The sequence below is a fragment of the Entelurus aequoreus genome, linkage group LG09 (assembly GCF_033978785.1).
Source record: "Entelurus aequoreus isolate RoL-2023_Sb linkage group LG09, RoL_Eaeq_v1.1, whole genome shotgun sequence".
In the NCBI taxonomy this organism is placed as follows: Eukaryota; Metazoa; Chordata; class Actinopteri; order Syngnathiformes; family Syngnathidae; genus Entelurus; species Entelurus aequoreus.
This window is the reverse complement of record NC_084739.1, coordinates 4,615,222-4,634,321: the sequence shown is the minus strand read 5'-3', so window position 1 is coordinate 4,634,321 and position 19,100 is coordinate 4,615,222. Positions and strand designations below refer to the sequence as shown.

The 19,100-nt window shown below is 41.6% G+C and overlaps 1 protein-coding gene across 2 annotated transcripts in view; it reads left to right on the top strand.

Moving 5' to 3' along the window:
• Positions 1-564: 564 nt before the first annotated feature.
• LOC133657075 (equilibrative nucleoside transporter 1-like) overlaps positions 565-19,100 on the top strand; it is a 110,526-nt gene continuing 91,990 nt past the window's right edge. The window contains exon 1 of one of the 2 annotated variants that reach the window (XM_062057990.1): positions 565-723. The gene's annotated coding sequence lies outside the window, so the exon portion shown is untranslated. The remainder of the gene's footprint in view (positions 724-19,100) is intronic. The other variant, XM_062057993.1, reaches the window with a different exon arrangement.

Sequence of the window (19,100 nt, the reverse complement as noted above, 5' to 3'; positions counted from 1 at the left end):
CGAGGGGAGCCTGAACGCAGCAGCATTACTACAAGTGTGACAGACAACACAAAACACACCGAGGGGAACCTGAACGCAGCAGCATTACTACAAGTGTGACAGACAACACAGAACACACCGAGGGGAACCTGAACGCAGCAGCATTACTACAAGTGTGACAGACAACACAGAACACACCGAGGGGAGCCTGAACGCAGCAGCATTACTACAAGTGTGACAGACAACACAGAACACACCGAGGGGAGCCTGAACGCAGCAGCATTACTACAAGTGTGACAGACAACACAGAACACACCGAGGGGATCCTGAACGCAGCAGCATTACTACAAGTGTGACAGACAACACAGAACACACCGAGGGGAGCCTGAACGCAGCAGCATTACTACAAGTGTGACAGACAACACAGAACACACCGAGGGGAACCTGAACGCAGCAGCATTACTACGAGTGTGACAGACAACAAAGAACACACCGAGGGGAGCCTGAACGCAGCAGCATTACTACTAGTGTGACAGACAACACAGAACACACCGAGGGGATCCTGAACGCAGCAGCATTACTACAAGTGTGACAGACAACACAGAACACACCGAGGGGAGCCTGAACGCAGCAGCATTACTACAAGTGTGACAGACAACACAGAACACACCGAGGGGAGCCTGAACGCAGCAGCATTACTACAAGTGTGACAGAACACAGCAGACCACGCGCTCCAATGAGAAGGTAAGGCTCCTTCTATATCTTCATATTCCACCAACATTTCACCCTAGATATATTACACGAGATAGATCGACCCGGAACGTGTTCTCCTTTGCGGGAAAAAGTCTCCGTTTGACTCCCAGGATAGCCGGCCAAATGAATGACAAGATGCACGTGTGGCGCTACTACGTCAAGTCTATATCACAATGGCGTCTTGTTGTGTCGCTAAACATCACTGAGGGCTCAACATGACGACAACATGCCGTCTTTGTTTGGGGGATTCCATTTAGCGCCAAGCGGGGAACTTCTCGCTCGACCTCTTGTGCGAGCTAAATGTGATCTAGCAAGTGGACATTGTCTAAATGTGATCTAAAGTGTGATCTAGCAAGTGGACATTGTCTAAATGTGATCTAAAGTGTGATCTAGCAAGTGGACATTGTCTAAATGTGATCTAAAGTGTGATCTAGCAAGTGGACATTGTCTAAAGTGTGATCTAGCAAGTGGACATTGTTTAAATGTGATCTAAAGTGTGATCTAGCAAGTGGACATTGTCTAAATGTGATCTAAAGTGTGATCTAGCAAGTGGACATTGTCTAAAGTGTGATCTAGCAAGTGGACATTGTCTAAAGTGTGATCTAGCAAGTGGACATTGTCTAAATGTGATCTAAAGTGTGATCTAGCAAGTGGACATTGTCTAAAGTGTGATCTAGCAAGTGGACATTGTCTAAATGTGATCTAAAGTGTGATCTAGCAAGTGGACATTGTCTAAATGTGATCTAAAGTGTGATCTAGCAAGTGGACATTGTCTAAAGTGTGATCTAAAGTGTGATCTAGCAAGTGGACATTGTCTAAAGTGTGATCTAAAGTGTGATCTAGCAAGTGGACATTGTCTAAAGTGTGATCTAGCAAGTGGACATTGTTTAAATGTGATCTAAAGTGTGATCTAGCAAGTGGACATTGTCTAAATGTGATCTAAAGTGTGATCTAGCAAGTGGACATTGTCTAAATGTGATCTAAAGTGTGATCTAGCAAGTGGACATTGTCTAAAGTGTGATCTAGCAAGTGGACATTGTCTAAATGTGATCTAAAGTGTGATCTAGCAAGTGGACATTGTCTAAATGTGATCTAAAGTGTGATCTAGCAAGTGGACATTGTCTAAAGTGTGATCTAAAGTGTGATCTAGCAAGTGGACATTGTCTAAAGTGTGATCTAAAGTGTGATCTAGCAAGTGGACATTGTCTAAAGTGTGATCTAGCAAGTGGACATTGTTTAAATGTGATCTAAAGTGTGATCTAGCAAGTGGACATTGTCTAAATGTGATCTAAAGTGTGATCTAGCAAGTGGACATTGTCTAAATGTGATCTAAAGTGTGATCTAGCAAGTGGACATTGTCTAAAGTGTGATCTAGCAAGTGGACATTGTCTAAAGTGTGATCTAGCAAGTGGACATTGTCTAAAGTGTGATCTAGCAAGTGGACATTGTCTAAATGTGATCTAAAGTGTGATCTAGCAAGTGGACATTGTTTAAATGTGATCTAAAGTGTGATCTAGCAAGTGGACATTGTCTAAATGTGATCTAAAGTGTGATCTAGCAAGTGGACATTGTCTAAAGTGTGATCTAGCAAGTGGACATTGTCTAAAGTGTGATCTAGCAAGTGGACATTGTCTAAATGTGATCTAAAGTGTGATCTAGCAAGTGGACATTGTCTAAATGTGATCTAAAGTGTGATCTAGCAAGTGGACATTGTCTAAAGTGTGATCTAGCAAGTGGACATTGTCTAAATGTGATCTAAAGTGTGATCTAGCAAGTGGACATTGTCTAAATGTGATCTAAAGTGTGATCTAGCAAGTGGACATTGTCTAAAGTGTGATCTAAAGTGTGATCTAGCAAGTGGACATTGTCTAAAGTGTGATCTAAAGTGTGATCTAGCAAGTGGACATTGTCTAAAGTGTGATCTAGCAAGTGGACATTGTTTAAATGTGATCTAAAGTGTGATCTAGCAAGTGGACATTGTCTAAATGTGATCTAAAGTGTGATCTAGCAAGTGGACATTGTCTAAAGTGTGATCTAGCAAGTGGACATTGTTTAAATGTGATCTAAAGTGTGATCTAGCAAGTGGACATTGTCTAAATGTGATCTAAAGTGTGATCTAGCAAGTGGACATTGTCTAAAGTGTGATCTAAAGTGTGATCTAGCAAGTGGACATTGTCTAAAGTGTGATCTAAAGTGTGATCTAGCAAGTGGACATTGTCTAAAGTGTGATCTAAAGTGTGATCTAGCAAGTGGACATTGTCTAAAGTGTGATCTAAAGTGTGATCTAGCAAGTGGACATTGTCTAAAGTGTGATCTAGCAAGTGGACATTGTCTAAATGTGATCTAAAGTGTGATTTAGCAAGTGGACATTGTCTAAATGTGATCTAAAGTGTGATCTAGCAAGTGGACATTGTCTAAAGTGTGATCTAAAGTGTGATCTAGCAAGTGGACATTGTCTAAAGTGTGATCTAGCAAGTGGACATTGTCTAAAGTGTGATCTAAAGTGTGATCTAGCAAGTGGACATTGTCTAAAGTGTGATCTAAAGTGTGATCTAGCAAGTGGACATTGTCTAAAGTGTGATCTAGCAAGTGGACATTGTCTAAATGTGATCTAAAGTGTGATCTAGCAAGTGGACATTGTCTAAATGTGATCTAAAGTGTGATCTAGCAAGTGGACATTGTCTAAATGTGATCTAAAGTGTGATCTAGCAAGTGGACATTGTCTAAAGTGTGATCTAAAGTGTGATCTAGCAAGTGGACATTGTCTAAAGTGTGATCTAAAGTGTGATCTAGCAAGTGGACATTGTCTAAAGTGTGATCTAAAGTGTGATCTAGCAAGTGGACATTGTCTAAAGTGTGATCTAGCAAGTGGACATTGTTTAAATGTGATCTAAAGTGTGATCTAGCAAGTGGACATTGTCTAAATGTGATCTAAAGTGTGATCTAGCAAGTGGACATTGTCTAAAGTGTGATCTAGCAAGTGGACATTGTTTAAATGTGATCTAAAGTGTGATCTAGCAAGTGGACATTGTCTAAATGTGATCTAAAGTGTGATCTAGCAAGTGGACATTGTCTAAAGTGTGATCTAAAGTGTGATCTAGCAAGTGGACATTGTCTAAAGTGTGATCTAAAGTGTGATCTAGCAAGTGGACATTGTCTAAAGTGTGATCTAAAGTGTGATCTAGCAAGTGGACATTGTCTAAAGTGTGATCTAAAGTGTGATCTAGCAAGTGGACATTGTCTAAAGTGTGATCTAGCAAGTGGACATTGTCTAAATGTGATCTAAAGTGTGATTTAGCAAGTGGACATTGTCTAAATGTGATCTAAAGTGTGATCTAGCAAGTGGACATTGTCTAAAGTGTGATCTAAAGTGTGATCTAGCAAGTGGACATTGTCTAAAGTGTGATCTAGCAAGTGGACATTGTCTAAAGTGTGATCTAAAGTGTGATCTAGCAAGTGGACATTGTCTAAAGTGTGATCTAAAGTGTGATCTAGCAAGTGGACATTGTCTAAAGCAGGGGTGTCAAACTCATTTTAGATGGGGGGCCACATGGAGGAAAATCTACTCCCAAGTGGGCCGGACTGGTAAAATCACGGCACGATGACTTAAAAATAAAGACAACTTCAGATTGTTTTTTTTTGTTTGAAAATAGAGCAAGCACATTCTGAAAATGTACAAATCATAATGTTGTTGTTTGTTTTTTTTAGACTTACATGTTGCGGTTAATAGTATTCTATCTTTATTCGTCGTTATTTATACTTTCTGAATAAATGATGTGATAATTATCATCAGTCAACTCATTGGTGTTAATTTTCAATCTATCAAGATAAAAAAGTAATATCAAAATCAAATTACAGGATGTTATTTATGTAGTTTGCTCATTTTCCTCGACTGGTGCACTAACTTCATGTGGTTTATTTTTATTGTTTTACATATGTAGCATCATCTACAAAGGTACAAAGAATTGCTATTGCGACATCTAGTGGACACATTTAGAACTGCTGTTTCTTTCATTCAAAAATTTCGACTGATTTTTATACTTACCAAACTCATCCCGCGGGCCGGATAAAACCTGTTCACGGGCCTGATCCGGCCCTCGGGCCGTATGTTTGACACCCCTGGTCTAAAGTGTGATCTAGCAAGTGGACATTGTCTAAATGTGATCTAAAGTGTGATCTAGCAAGTGGACATTGTCTAAAGTGTGATCTAGCAAGTGGACATTGTCTAAATGTGATCTAAAGTGTGATCTAGCAAGTGGACATTGTCTAAAGTGTGATCTAAAGTGTGATCTAGCAAGTGGACATTGTCTAAATGTGATCTAAAGTGTGATCTAGCAAGTGGACATTGTCTAAAGTGTGATCTAGCAAGTGGACATTGTCTAAAGTGTGATCTAGCAAGTGGACATTGTCTAAAGTGTGATCTAGCAAGTGGACATTGTCTAAAGTGTGATCTAGCAAGTGGACATTGTCTAAAGTGTGATCTAGCAAGTGGACATTGTCTAAAGTGTGATCTAGCAAGTGGACATTGTCTAAATGTGATCTAAAGTGTGATCTAGCAAGTGGACATTGTCTAAAGTGTGATCTAGCAAGTGGACATTGTCTAAAGTGTGATCTAGCAAGTGGTCATTGTCTAAAGTGTGATCTAGCAAGTGGACATTGTCTAAAGTGTGATCTAGCAAGTGGACATTGTCTAAAGTGTGATCTAGCAAGTGGTCATTGTCTAAAGTGTGATCTAGCAAGTGGTCATTGTCTAAAGTGTGATCTAGCAAGTGGACATTGTCTAAAGCAGTGTTGTGGGGCAGACTGGCTCATACATGCACATGCATCCTCTGCTATTGCCCTTTCTAGCGCATAGTTCTAACTTGTATCTGTCAGTAGACTCCCTAAAAACTACAACATGGCTGACGAGGAGTAAAATAGGAGGAGCGTAAATAAGAGCGCCCACAAAACGGCGCTACCTGAAGAGATGGTTCAGAAAGCAACTTGAAGATAGTCTGTAAAACATCATCCATGCAACATTTTGACCAAGTCTGTAAAACATCATCCATGCAACATTTGGACCAAGTCTGTAAAACATCATCCATGCAACATTTTGACCAAGTCTGTAAAACATCATCCATGCAACATTTGGACCAAGTCTGTAAAACATCATCCATGCAACATTTGGACCAAGTCTGTAAAACATCATCCATGCAACATTTGGACCAAGTCTGTAAAACATCATCCATGCAACATTTGGACCAAGTCTGTAAAACATCATCCATGCAACATTTTGACCAAGTCTGTAAAACATCATCCATGCAACATTTGGACCAAGTCTGTAAAACATCATCCATGCAACATTTTGACCAAGTCTGTAAAACATCATCCATGCAACATTTGGACCAAGTCTGTAAAACATCATCCATGCAACATTTGGACCAAGTCTGTAAAACATCATCCATGCAACATTTTGACCAAAGAACCACCATGACATGTCCTGTAGACCACAAGGAAGTCTTTCCATGTAGAAAGAAATCACAACATCTTTTATTGTCAATTCAGCGTGAGTCCAAGACACAGAGCATCACAATTGCATTTGTCTTGTCTTTACGTTGCCATGACAATAAAACCGTGTAAAGATCATATTTCAAAGTAGGCTTCATGCTAGATTGAAGTGGCAGAGTAGAAGCAGAAATAACAGTAGATGACGTAATAGATGTGCATGGAACAGTATGGCGATATTGTCACTTTGTAAAGCTTGCTTAGTTATTCACAAATCGGTTGAAGAAATCGATTCATTTGACATCATGATCAAATAATAAAAGAAAAGTTATTCTCTGTTAAATAAAATACAGTAAAACCCAAAGAAATACATTAGACTGAGGGTAATTTGGAGCATGATTGTTATTAAATATTCATGAACAGTTTTGGTTTCCTGCAAATGTTTTCTTTTTATACCTGTGCAGCACAACCTTTGACATCCTTTTGTGGCCACTTTTTCTTTGAGTTTGGCTAATCCACACGTGTCTGCTGGGTTTAATGTCATTTTGTCACAGGACCTGAAATGTTTGACAAAGTGAGTTGAATGGGTCAACAAGGAAATAAGTCCGAGTGCCTAACAAATTCACAGAATGCTAGCATCTTCTAAGTCATGACCTGAGATTAGATGCTATCTTGTTGGTGGTTACTCAGTGTGTGAAGGTGTTGTGATGTTAAAAATACAAATCAGATGGCAGAGTAGCGAGCGTTTCCTGGCTGAGCGTCTTGTGCTATTTGTGGTTCTGCTGACCCTGCACAAGTGGAGTAAGAAGACCAGGGTTCATAAGGGTGCTTAAAACCTGGGAAATGCTTGGATTTTAATGTTGTGTTTTCAAGGTTTGAAAAATGCTTGAATTTTGGGTGAAGTGTTTGGAAATGTTCATCATATTTCTCGGCAGTCAGACTCAATAGGCTAATTATAAAATGGAAAAAAAATAAAATAAGCGTAGCAGCGAACAGCTGTCTCATCAGCTGATGGGCGAGCTTGCAGCCGCGACAGCCCGGCAACCTGCCAGAGCCCACTTAATAAAATGGTATTTTATTGTAGAGCACTTGGTAGAGCACATCCTCACCCCTATTCAGGTAAGGTATATCATTCAACATTAGTTGGGCCAATCTACTTAGGTTCACACGCAGGTATAGCGGGGCGCGCTCCCGTCTCATCTGCCAGTGCGCGAGCCCGTTAATTAGTCAGCTGTGTCAAATCAAGCAGAATAAAAGACGCCGCCGCAGCGCAGAGCGGAAAGAAGTTTAGTTCCTCGTTTTTGTTAATATTTACAAACACGGAAGTAAGTCCCTGGACACAGAAGGGCATTAAGGGAAAAAGCAAAGATTTGATCATTAAATTTAGGTTTATAGCCTCAAGCTTCTGGCAGGGATAGATTTTCTACTCGCTCACTGAGGTGTTGAGTTTGTCACTACTGTCCAGCCACCCAGCTGCTACACTAGTACACTAGTTTGTCACTACTGTCCAGCCACCCAGCTGCTACACTAGTACACTAGTTTGTCACTACTGTCCAGCTACCCAGCTGCTACACTAGTACACTAGTTTGTCACTACTGTCCAGCTACCCAGCTGCTACACTAGTACACTAGTTTATCACTACTGTCCAGCCACCCAGCTGCTACACTAGTACACTAGTTTGTCACTACTGTCCAGCCACCCAGCTGCTACACTAGTACACTAGTTTGTCACTACTCTCCAGCCACCCAGCTGCTACACTAGTACACTAGTTTGTCACTACTGTCCAGCCACCCAGCTGCTACACTAGTACACTAGTTTGTCACTACTGTCCAGCCACCCAGCTGCTACACTAGTACACTAGTTTGTCACTACTCTCCAGCCACCCAGCTGCTACACTAGTACACTAGTTTGTCACTACTGTCCAGCCACCCAGCTGCTACACTAGTACACTAGTTTGTCACTACTGTCCAGCCACCCAGCTGCTACACTAGTACACTAGTTTGTCACTACTGTCCAGCCACCCAGCTGCTACACTAGTACACTAGTTTGTCACTACTCTCCAGCCACCCAGCTGCTACACTAGTACACTAGTTTGTCACTACTGTCCAGCCACCCAGCTGCTACACTAGTACACTAGTTTGTCACTACTGTCCAGCCACCCAGCTGCTACACTAGTACACTAGTTTGTCACTACTGTCCAGCCACCCAGCTGCTACACTAGTACACTAGTTTGTCACTACTGTCCAGCCACCCAGCTGCTACACTAGTACACTAGTTTGTCACTACTGTCCAGCCACCCAGCTGCTACACTAGTACACTAGTTTGTCACTACTCTCCAGCCACCCAGCTGCTACACTAGTACACTAGTTTGTCACTACTGTCCAGCCACCCAGCTGCTACACTAGTACACTAGTTTGTCACTACTGTCCAGCCACCCAGCTGCTACACTAGTACACTAGTTTGTCACTACTCTCCAGCCACCCAGCTGCTACACTAGTACACTAGTTTGTCACTACTGTCCAGCCACCCAGCTGCTACACTAGTACACTAGTTTGTCACTACTGTCCAGCCACCCAGCTGCTACACTAGTACACTAGTTTGTCACTACTGTCCAGCCACCCAGCTGCTACACTAGTACACTAGTTTGTCACTACTGTCCAGCCACCCAGCTGCTACACTAGTACACTAGTTTGTCACTACTGTCCAGCCACCCAGCTGCTACACTAGTACACTAGTTTATCACTACTGTCCAGCCACCCAGCTGCTACACTAGTACACTAGTTTGTCACTACTGTCCAGCCACCCAGCTGCTACACTAGTACACTAGTTTGTCACTACTGTCCAGCCACCCAGCTGCTACACTAGTACACTAGTTTATCACTACTGTCCAGCCACCCAGCTGCTACACTAGTACACTAGTTTGTCACTACTCTCCAGCCACCCAGCTGCTACACTAGTACACTAGTTTGTCACTACTGTCCAGCCACCCAGCTGCTACACTAGTACACTAGTTTGTCACTACTGTCCAGCCACCCAGCTGCTACACTAGTACACTAGTTTGTCACTACTGTCCAGCCACCCAGCTGCTACACTAGTACACTAGTTTGTCACTACTGTCCAGCCACCCAGCTGCTACACTAGTACACTAGTTTGTCACTACTGTCCAGCCACCCAGCTGCTACACTAGTACACTAGTTTGTCACTACTGTCCAGCCACCCAGCTGCTACACTAGTACACTAGTTTGTCACTACTGTCCAGCCACCCAGCTGCTACACTAGTACACTAGTTTGTCACTACTGTCCAGCCACCCAGCTGCTACACTAGTACACTAGTTTGTCACTACTGTCCAGCCACCCAGCTGCTACACTAGTACACTAGTTTGTCACTACTGTCCAGCCACCCAGCTGCTACACTAGTACACTAGTTTGTCACTACTGTCCAGCCACCCAGCTGCTACACTAGGTTGCTCCACCCGGCTTTTGGGAAAGGTATTTTCAAGCTAAACATTTGACTCACCTAGCAGCAGGGAGGAGCTCTCGCTAGCTACTGTGCTAACAGAAGTAAACAACATACACAATGAGATTAGTGATAAAGTCGCTACAAGGAGAGATTTAGGTTCTCATGCAAATTGGTGTCAATAAAGCTGCAGTGGCCAAATGCAGTCGGTGAGCAAAGCATTGCATCTCTCGACACCTAAGCCGCCATATCCTTCTGAACAACTTGTTGTAGGCGCAGAGAAGAGCAAACGACCGTAATGCAGCATCTAAAAATATGGGTTTATGAAATATATTTCTTTCTTTCTAAAGTGTACTGCTACAACTGGCAATAGCTCCCAGCCCTGCTCACGGGTGATCGATGAAGACTCCAATTTCACTGACACTCTGCTACGGGACAAAACCCAATTTTACTGAGTCACTTTAGTTTCACTAACTTATGAAGATTACAGTTTCATGTTCAGGAGTTTGTTGTGCATGTGTGATAGGGCTGCACCATTAATCCACATCAGGGTTTTTATTTAGTTTAGTTTAGTCTTTATTTGAAGGGACAATGCACAGAAACATTAAGTTCAAAGACAGATATGTTGTGTACCAGATTATAGCTAAATAGCTCATTTCCATCTGCAGTCCCTGGCTACCTAAATTAAAGGGATACAAAAATCATGCAATAAAATTATGACAATAAAAACATACTATAGCATGTTTTTAAATTAAGAAAAGTCATAAAATGCCCTTTGTGTGATAAATAACAGCAAGAGTTGTTTTTTTCCTGCACCATCACTGGCATTTGAGTGACAGATATCACTGGCATTTGAGTGACAGATATCACTGGCATTTGAGTGACAGATATCACTGGCATTTGAGTGACAGATATCACTGGCATTTGAGTGACAGATATCACTGGCATTTGAGTGACAGATATCACTGGCATTTGAGTGACATATATCACTGGCATTTGAGTGACAGATATCACTGGCATTTGAGTGACAGATATCAATGGCATTTGAGTGACAGATATCACTGGCATTTGAGTGACAGATATCACTGGCATTTGAGTGACAGATGTGCCTCCTGGCCTTTCAAACGTCTTTACAGGTTTGCACTACGCTAATAACTACCACCACTTTCTCCTTGGCAATAGTTGTAATGGTGACTCGGCCTGGGCCATTAGTCAATAAGTCCATCAATTGAACAATTCATGAAAATAAAGTCAAATACTTTGATAAATAGTTTTCTTAGTCTCCCGCTTCAAACAGGGAGAAAGAGAAAGCTCTCACACTCCGCATCGCTCTCAGCGCCTTTATTTAACAGTAGAATTACCTGAACACAGTGAGCTCTCTTTGCACTCATTCACAATCTTTGTCTTGGTGGGCGGAGAGCAAGACTGTTGGCTTACCCACACGGACTCACAGACATGGCCTCCCTATTCTCGCCTCAAACTCCGCAAAGAAAGAACAAATGAGGAGGTGTCCAGGCCAAATGTCCTTTGTGGGGATTTTTCATGTCCAACCCTTTAGGCAGTAGAGCCTATCAACACGTACCAACCGTGATCAAGTGATGGCAACAAAATACAAAAGTAGTTTTTGATTTCAATATTTATTTAAAGTAAATGTTTGCCTAAAGAGACAAGAGTCCATTTGGTATTTTTGTTTGCATTTTTTTCTTAGGATAAATAAGTTATTTGCCTTCCAATCGCAGTACAATGGTAAACAATTTTACAGTAATGAAAAATTCAAGTGTTGAAATGGTTACTTGGATTATGGTTATTCTATATTATGATGACATTACATTATAAACACTTGATTCTACAGCTTAAGAGCATGATATAGACAAAAGCTGTGAGTCTGTCTGCATGAAGTCAAATATTTTTGAAAGTCAATTATTTCATAATATTCTAATAAGTGGCACCTTGAAAGTAACATGTCTTCCTATTTTTCAAATGTTTATGCATATAAATGGATAAAATATAAAAATCCCAAATCGAATCACGATTTTGGAGAGAAAAATGTCAATTACAAATTTCTCCAAATTGTGCAGCCCTAATGTGAGTTTGTGCGCATGCTCTCTGTGAAGCGTGAATGACGTACCTTATTTGCATCACTCATTAAAACTCAAGTGATTCTAAAGAATGACGTTTCCCATAACTAGTGTGTAGTGATGTTAGGCTTTCAAGGTAATGAGTTCCTGTTCCTGGTCCCCAATTTGAAACTGATCATTTTTCTTTTGCTTACTTTGTAGTGTTAAACGCCTTTGATGATGGTATGGTATGATATTGGCTATAGTTAACATATATATATTTATGTTCAAAATGTATCTGAAATTAAACCAAGAAAATACATTTTCACAAGCGTCTGAGCATGACATCATTATTTGTATTTTTTAATTTCATCACAGCATGTCCCCTAAACATGAAAACACAGGATCGGGCTGTTGAAATGTGGGTTTATTTATGACGTTCATTGTTAAAAAGAGATCCATGGTGACAGGCTAATCTACTTGTTCATATCTGCTTACTTTCTCTTTTAACATGTTCTATCTACACTTCAGTTAAAATGTTATAATCACTTATTCTTCTCTTCTTTGATACTTGACATTAGTTTTGGATGATACCACAAATGTGGGTATCAATCCGATACCAAGTAGTTACAGGATCATACATTGGTCATATTCAAAGTCCTCATGTGTCCAGGGTAGGGCTGCAACTAACAGCTAATTTGATAATTGATTAATCTGTTGATTATTACTTTGATTAATCGATTAATAATCAGATAAAAGAGACAAACTAAATGTCTATCCTTTCCGGTATTTTATTGAGAAAAATAACAGCATAGTGGCACCATACTTATTTTGATTATTGTTTCTCAGCTGTTTTGTAAATGTTGCAGTTTATAATTAAAGGTTTATAAAAAAAAATGTTTTTTTTAAAAGTAGCCTCCGCGCATGCGCATAGCATAGATCCAACGAATCGATGACTAAATTAATCGCCAACTTTTTTTATAATCGATTTTAATCGATTTAAACGATTAGTTGTTGCAGCCCTAGTCCAGGGACATATTTCCTGAGTTTATAAACATTATATGAATTTAAAAAAAAATGAAAGAAGATGTTGTGATGCCAAAAAATATCGACGTAATCATAGTAGTATCGACTAGATGCATCCCTGTACTTGGTATCATTACAGTGGATGTTAGGTGTGGATCCACCAATGGCGTTTGTTTACATTGTAACGCCGGTGAGCTACGGTGTGTAGTGAAGCATGTTTAGCTATTCCCCGTCCTGCAGTGATAATGGTACTTGTAAGAAACATACTTTATTTGTGGCTATGGAGGCCAGGATTAGTGATTTAGAAGTAGCTAAAACACTGTGGATGGACGTTAGCCGCTAGCTAGATAGCCATGTGTTAAAGCAGCTCTTCCTGAGGGTGTTTCAGTGTTATAACTTCACCTTTATCTTTACTTTTTACACCAAAATGCGTCCATTCTCCCTTTTCTGTCTAAACACTGTGTCTGCTTGTAAGTACTCTGTGTGTGTGCTACCGAACACAATCCTCTGCTCGTAAAACCAGCAATGTCACCACATGACTTTGAAGCGGGCTCGGGGGCGAAGGACCGGTACGTTTCAGAGGCGGTATCGTACCGAAAATGATTCATTAGTATCGCGGTACTATACTAATACCGTACAACCCTACTTCCACCCTTATCTTACTTTAAAGTAATGTTGAGATAATGAATTTCACTCATGAGCAGCTGCCAACTACTTTCACTCCCAACTAGTTTGCTGTCTAAACTGGTGAAAACTGTTGTATACAGGAAGAGGTTATCATTTTTCAACTGTAAATTGAATGATCCTATCAAATATTTGTGTTGGTGGAAATGAAAGCAAATCATATGAAACCCGAATAAAAAATGTACTGTATATACAATTAATCTGCTGCAGAACATAATGCCAAGTAAATATAAAGAGAAATGAAATGGATAAATTGACAGTTAACATCACCTTTTTCTTTATTGAAGACTTGCTGGCGATGAGCAGGGGAGGACGGGAGAGGGGAAACCACGTGGATGCCACCTTTGTACTTTGCTATAAGTTCTTCACCTACTTTATCAAACTTGTGTTGGCCTCACAGTGGCTTATTTTGCAGTCAAACTCTTAAACAGTGTAGCACCCCTACTGTAGGATAGCAGGTTAGTACAACAATTAAGATTACTAGGTTCTTGGCTGTATAATTGAGAGACTCGCAATGAGACGTTACGTACTTAGTGGACCACAGAACAACTGCTGGCAAATTTATTGCACAATAATAAACAATAACACATGAACAGTGTGCTTTTTAAATTGTAAATACCCCCCAAAAATAAATAAAAATAGAGCTCTGTTGCAAAAATTCAAAAGTAGCAAAATAGAAGAAATGTCCTTTTTAAATTGTCCTTTGAAAAAGTAAATTCTACCCGGGTAGTAATGAATTGAACACTGTCTATATTCCTTGGTTGGGAATCCTTAGTTCTATTGTAATCCGTTATTCCATACTGATTCGGTTCGATACTTGCGACTCTGATGGTGGATCAGTTCAGTTATAGGTCGCTGCAGAGTGTGGAGACCGATGCAGCTGGCCACACCACATCCAAACGCTCCCTCTCCGCAGACTCTCACTCACTGGGACTGGCTCGCCATCATAACTCAAGTCCAGTTTGGAACCAGACTTCAGGATCATACAAAAACCAATCTGCACATAGCAGTACAGAATGTAATCAGTTAGAATACTCTTTTTACTCTTAGTTCTCTTCCATATGGTACCATGTTAACTTCAATTTTAAATCAATAAACACAGTTACTCATTTTAACCATTTAGTTATGGATATATGAATACTGGTCGGTTCACACTGTACTCCATATAAGTCTGTAAGACTTTAACAGCAGCATCAAATCATGAAAACTATAGTAACTTCACCTCTTACTTATGACTTCAATGAATGAAATGAGTTACATCCATTTAAGGATTTTTACCCTTTTATCTTTAAATTATGAACTGTGAATTATCACTTTTTAAACCATCACAAAATATAATATATAATTATTTAACTGAAATCACATTTTGGTCATCATGTATTATAATGGTTATCATTTTAACTGTATCAATTTAATAAATGAAATGTATCAACAGTTCCCCTTTAAGCAGAATGACGAGGGTGCTTTTAGCAGCATTGAAATGAATGCAGCTCCTCTGCTCACTGCTAAGGCTGAACACAGTAACATTAAATAAACCTCTCTTTTACACAAAACGAAAATACAATAAAGTTATCCAACTGCAACATGCTAACATGTCACAGGGCATTCTCTCAAGACATCATATTACTCCAATTGGTTTTGTACATTTTAACTCTGTGTCTTGTTATCAAACTCCTCTCTTTAGCGCTAACAGGATGGCTAGGCTAACAGGCTTGCTAGTAGGCCTCACTCACAAAGTAACACTTACTGAAGTTCTCAGCAGCACAAAACACAGCAATCCAGCTCCCACTGGAACCAGGCTATCTTATGCTGCTTTTCCAACACTCGGTTTGAGAAGTGACAAGTATTTTAACTCATAAACCTTGTCTTTGTAACACAACGATATGACTCGTGCCTTCACTCTTTGACGTTCAGTGAAGGAATGTCTGGAATGAGAAAGGTGCATGCGACCTCTACTGGCCAACATGTGAATAACGTGCTGCGTGCATGTATCATTAATTTAACCCTGTAGTGACCACATGACTTTGACACATCAAGTTTAACATTTTTTAAGTGACCAAAGTGACTTTGGCACCCCATAGATTAGAAATGAATAATAGGAGAATATATTAGTGACACTATATTTCCATATGGGTTACACACTCCCCCCTTAAGTCAGCATGAGTCTCTTCATGTGCTATAACATCTTGACTCAAATTGCTATAACCTCATGACTGTCGTAGTCACCTAAGGAAATGAGTGCGTGATTGAAACTGTCTAAAAGACTTTGAGCAAAAGAGATGAAGGGTTTACCCAACAGTGGGTAGTTCAATCGGTCTGGTGGCCGCCGTGACCTTATAGATCGGCGTACCATATTGCCTTCCCCACAGTCATCAGGTAAGTCGGTTCCCTCGCCTTGAGTATCTTGAGCTTCTGGAATTTCAGTGTCATTTCCCGGTTTTCCATTTTCATTACTCTCCAACTGGTGATCTCCAACCACTTCAGGAAATTCCTTTTCTTTTTCAACTGGCAACGCAGGCTCATTACCAGCAGAGGACTCCACTTGTGATTGGGTTTGTAGTGTCTCGCCCACTTCCTTTTCTGTGGGAGGATTGTCAGCTATAACCAGCTGTTTAGGGATGTCATAGACCTTTGTAAATCTCTTCTCAGTGAGAGCTGAGGTTTCCTCGGGAAGGACTGTGTACTCCTCTTCAGACTCAGAACTTTCCTCTTCTTGGACCTGAGGAGAACATTGTCTTGTCCTGGGACGACGAATCGGCCTTGGCTGATTGGGTTCCTCATCCTCGACTTCAACCAATTGCCCGCATGGCAGCAGAAGATCCCTGTGTAAAGTGCGGACTGGACCATCTTCATCTACTGGCTGAACCTTGTAAACAGGTAAGTCGCCCATCTGTTGTAAGACACTGTACACAGCGGACTCCCACTTGTCAGCGAGTTTGTGTTTGTTCCTCAGACGGACATTTCTCACCAGTACTCTATCTCCCACTTCAAGTGCAGACTCTCTGACTCGTTTATTCCACTGCTGCTTATTCCTCTCAGCAACCTTCTGGGAGTTTTCAATGGCTGTTTGATAACTCTTCTCCAGTCGAGACTTGAGATTTCGCACATATTGGGAGTGAGATACTGGTGTTCCTTCCCTTACGGGTAGGTTGAATGCAATATCGACTGGAAGCCTGGGTTGTCTCCCAAACATTAACTCATAGGGACTGAACCCGGTGACCTCGCTTCTGGTACAGTTGTAGGCATGTGTGAGTGGTTTAACGAAATCACGCCAGTGACTCTTCTCTTTTTCTTTCAGAGTACCCAACATGCCAAGAAGCGTGCGGTTGAACCGCTCAACCGGGTTTCCCCTTGGGTGATAAGGACTGGTTCTCACTTTCTTGATACCGGCTATGGCACACAGTTCTTTAATAGTGTGGGATTCGAAATCTCTTCCCTGATCACTGTGCAAGCGTTCAGGAAAGCCGTAGTGAACCAGGAACTGCTCCCACAGACACTTTGCAACAGTAGTAGCTTTTTGATCTTTCGTGGGTATGGCTACTGCATATTTTGTAAAGTGGTCTGTGATGACCAGAATGTCCTTAGTATTGTGGGAATCAGGCTCCAGTGATAGGTAGTCCATGCAGACTAATTGCATTGGCCTATTTGTCTGGATACTGACCAGCGGTGCTGCTTTCTCAGGCGGAGTCTTCCTCCTAACACAACGGCCACAGGTTTTGACCTTGTGCTCAACATCCGCAGCCATTCGTGGCCAGTAGAATCTTGACCGTACTAAGTCAATGGTACGGTCTATGCCCATGTGTCCCATGTCATCATGGAGACACTTGAGTACAGTGACTCTGAGGGACTCTGGAAGAACGAGTTGATAGATCGTTTCCTCTTCACATTTCCGCTTCCTGTACAGGAGACCGTCTCTCATCTCAAGGCGCTTCCACTCCTTGAGCATCAGTGTGAGTTCAGGAGAATTAGGACCAATGTTCCGAGGTGCTGGGCCTCCAGATTCCAACAGATGAATAACATGTTTGATGGCAGGATCAGCTTCCTGACGTTCTCGGAGGTCATCCTCACTGAAGATGGGTACTGTCACATGACCTAATAATTCTTCATCACTGTAGATGTCTGGAACAGCGTTGGCGTTGAGAGCTAGGGATTCAACCAACGTGATGGAAGGTAAGTTGTCGGTTTCTCTTATCAGGTGTCGGTGACAAAGGGCTGTAACTGCATCTTCAGGTAAGTTTAGATGGTCAGGTGACGATGATAGATGATGTGAGGTGAACCGCTTTATTCTCTCTCTTTCTTCCAGTGAAGCGTCATCCTCAACCAGCATTCCATGCGGTCGCCTGGAGAGACCATCGGCATCTTGATTGCTCTTTCCAGCCCTGTACTTGATGTTGAAATTGAACGTAGAAAGGGCTGCTAGCCAGCGATAACTGGCAGAATCTAGCTTAGCTGAGGTGAGTATGTAAGTTAACGGATTGTTATCCGTTACCACAGTGAAGTTGTTACCATAGAGATAGTCCTGGAACTTCTCTAGGATTGCCCATTTTAAAGCTAGAAACTCCAGCTTGTGTGCTGGATATCTGGCCTCACTAGATGAAAGGCCCCTACTGGCATAGGCGATGACCCTTGATTGGCCGTCCTGCTCTTGGTATAAAGCAGCTCCTAAACCAGTAGTACTAGCATCCGTATGCAGTGTATAGGGGAGCTTTGCATCTGCGAACCCCAGGATGGGAGAAGATGTGAGCTTCTCTATGATGCATTCAAAAGCGTCCTGACAAGCAGGTGTCCATCGTTCTGCGAACGGCTCTTTTGGATTGAAATATTTCCCTTTACATGTCGTCATCTTCTGGCCTTTTCTGAGAGGTGGATAGCCAGAAGTGAGACTGTTTAGGGGCTTCACTATTTTAGAATAGTCCTTGACAAAGCGGCGATAATAGCCGGCGAAGCCTAAAAAGGACTTCAATTCTTTTAGGGTCTGTGGCCTTGGCCACGTTTTCAGTGCAATGACTTTCTCGGGATCAGTCTCGACACCATCTCTTGAGACGATGTGTCCAAGATAACGTACAGACGTTTGGAAGAATCTGCACTTCTCGGGAGAAAGCTTGAGACCATATTCTCTTAGCCGTTGAAGGACGTGCAGAAGCCTGGCCTCATGTTCCTCCAGGGAGGCAGAGAACACAATGAGATCATCAAGAAAGACAAGCACCTCTTTCAGGTTAATGTCACCCATGCATTTCTCCATTAGGCGCTGAAATGTACTCGGCGCATTGGTTATCCCCTGGGGCATACGGTTGAACTCCCAAAACCCCAGGGGACAGACAAAAGCAGTCTTGGCTTTGTCACTCTCTTCCATACCAATTTGGTAATATCCGGACTTGAGGTCCATTACGGAAAACCACTGTGACCCGGTGAGGGCGGAGAATGCTTCTTCGAGGTTTGGTAGTGCATAAGCATCCTTTATGGTTTGCGTATTCAACTTACGGTAATCGACACAAAGTCGGACATCACCGTTCTTTTTCTTTACAACGACTATGGGTGACGAGTAGGGTGACTCGGACTCCTGTATCACACCAGCTTCTAGCAGTGTTTTAAGGTGTTTCCTCACAGCCTCATAGTCATTGGGATGTATGGGTCTTGAACGCTGTTTAAAAGGCGTCTCG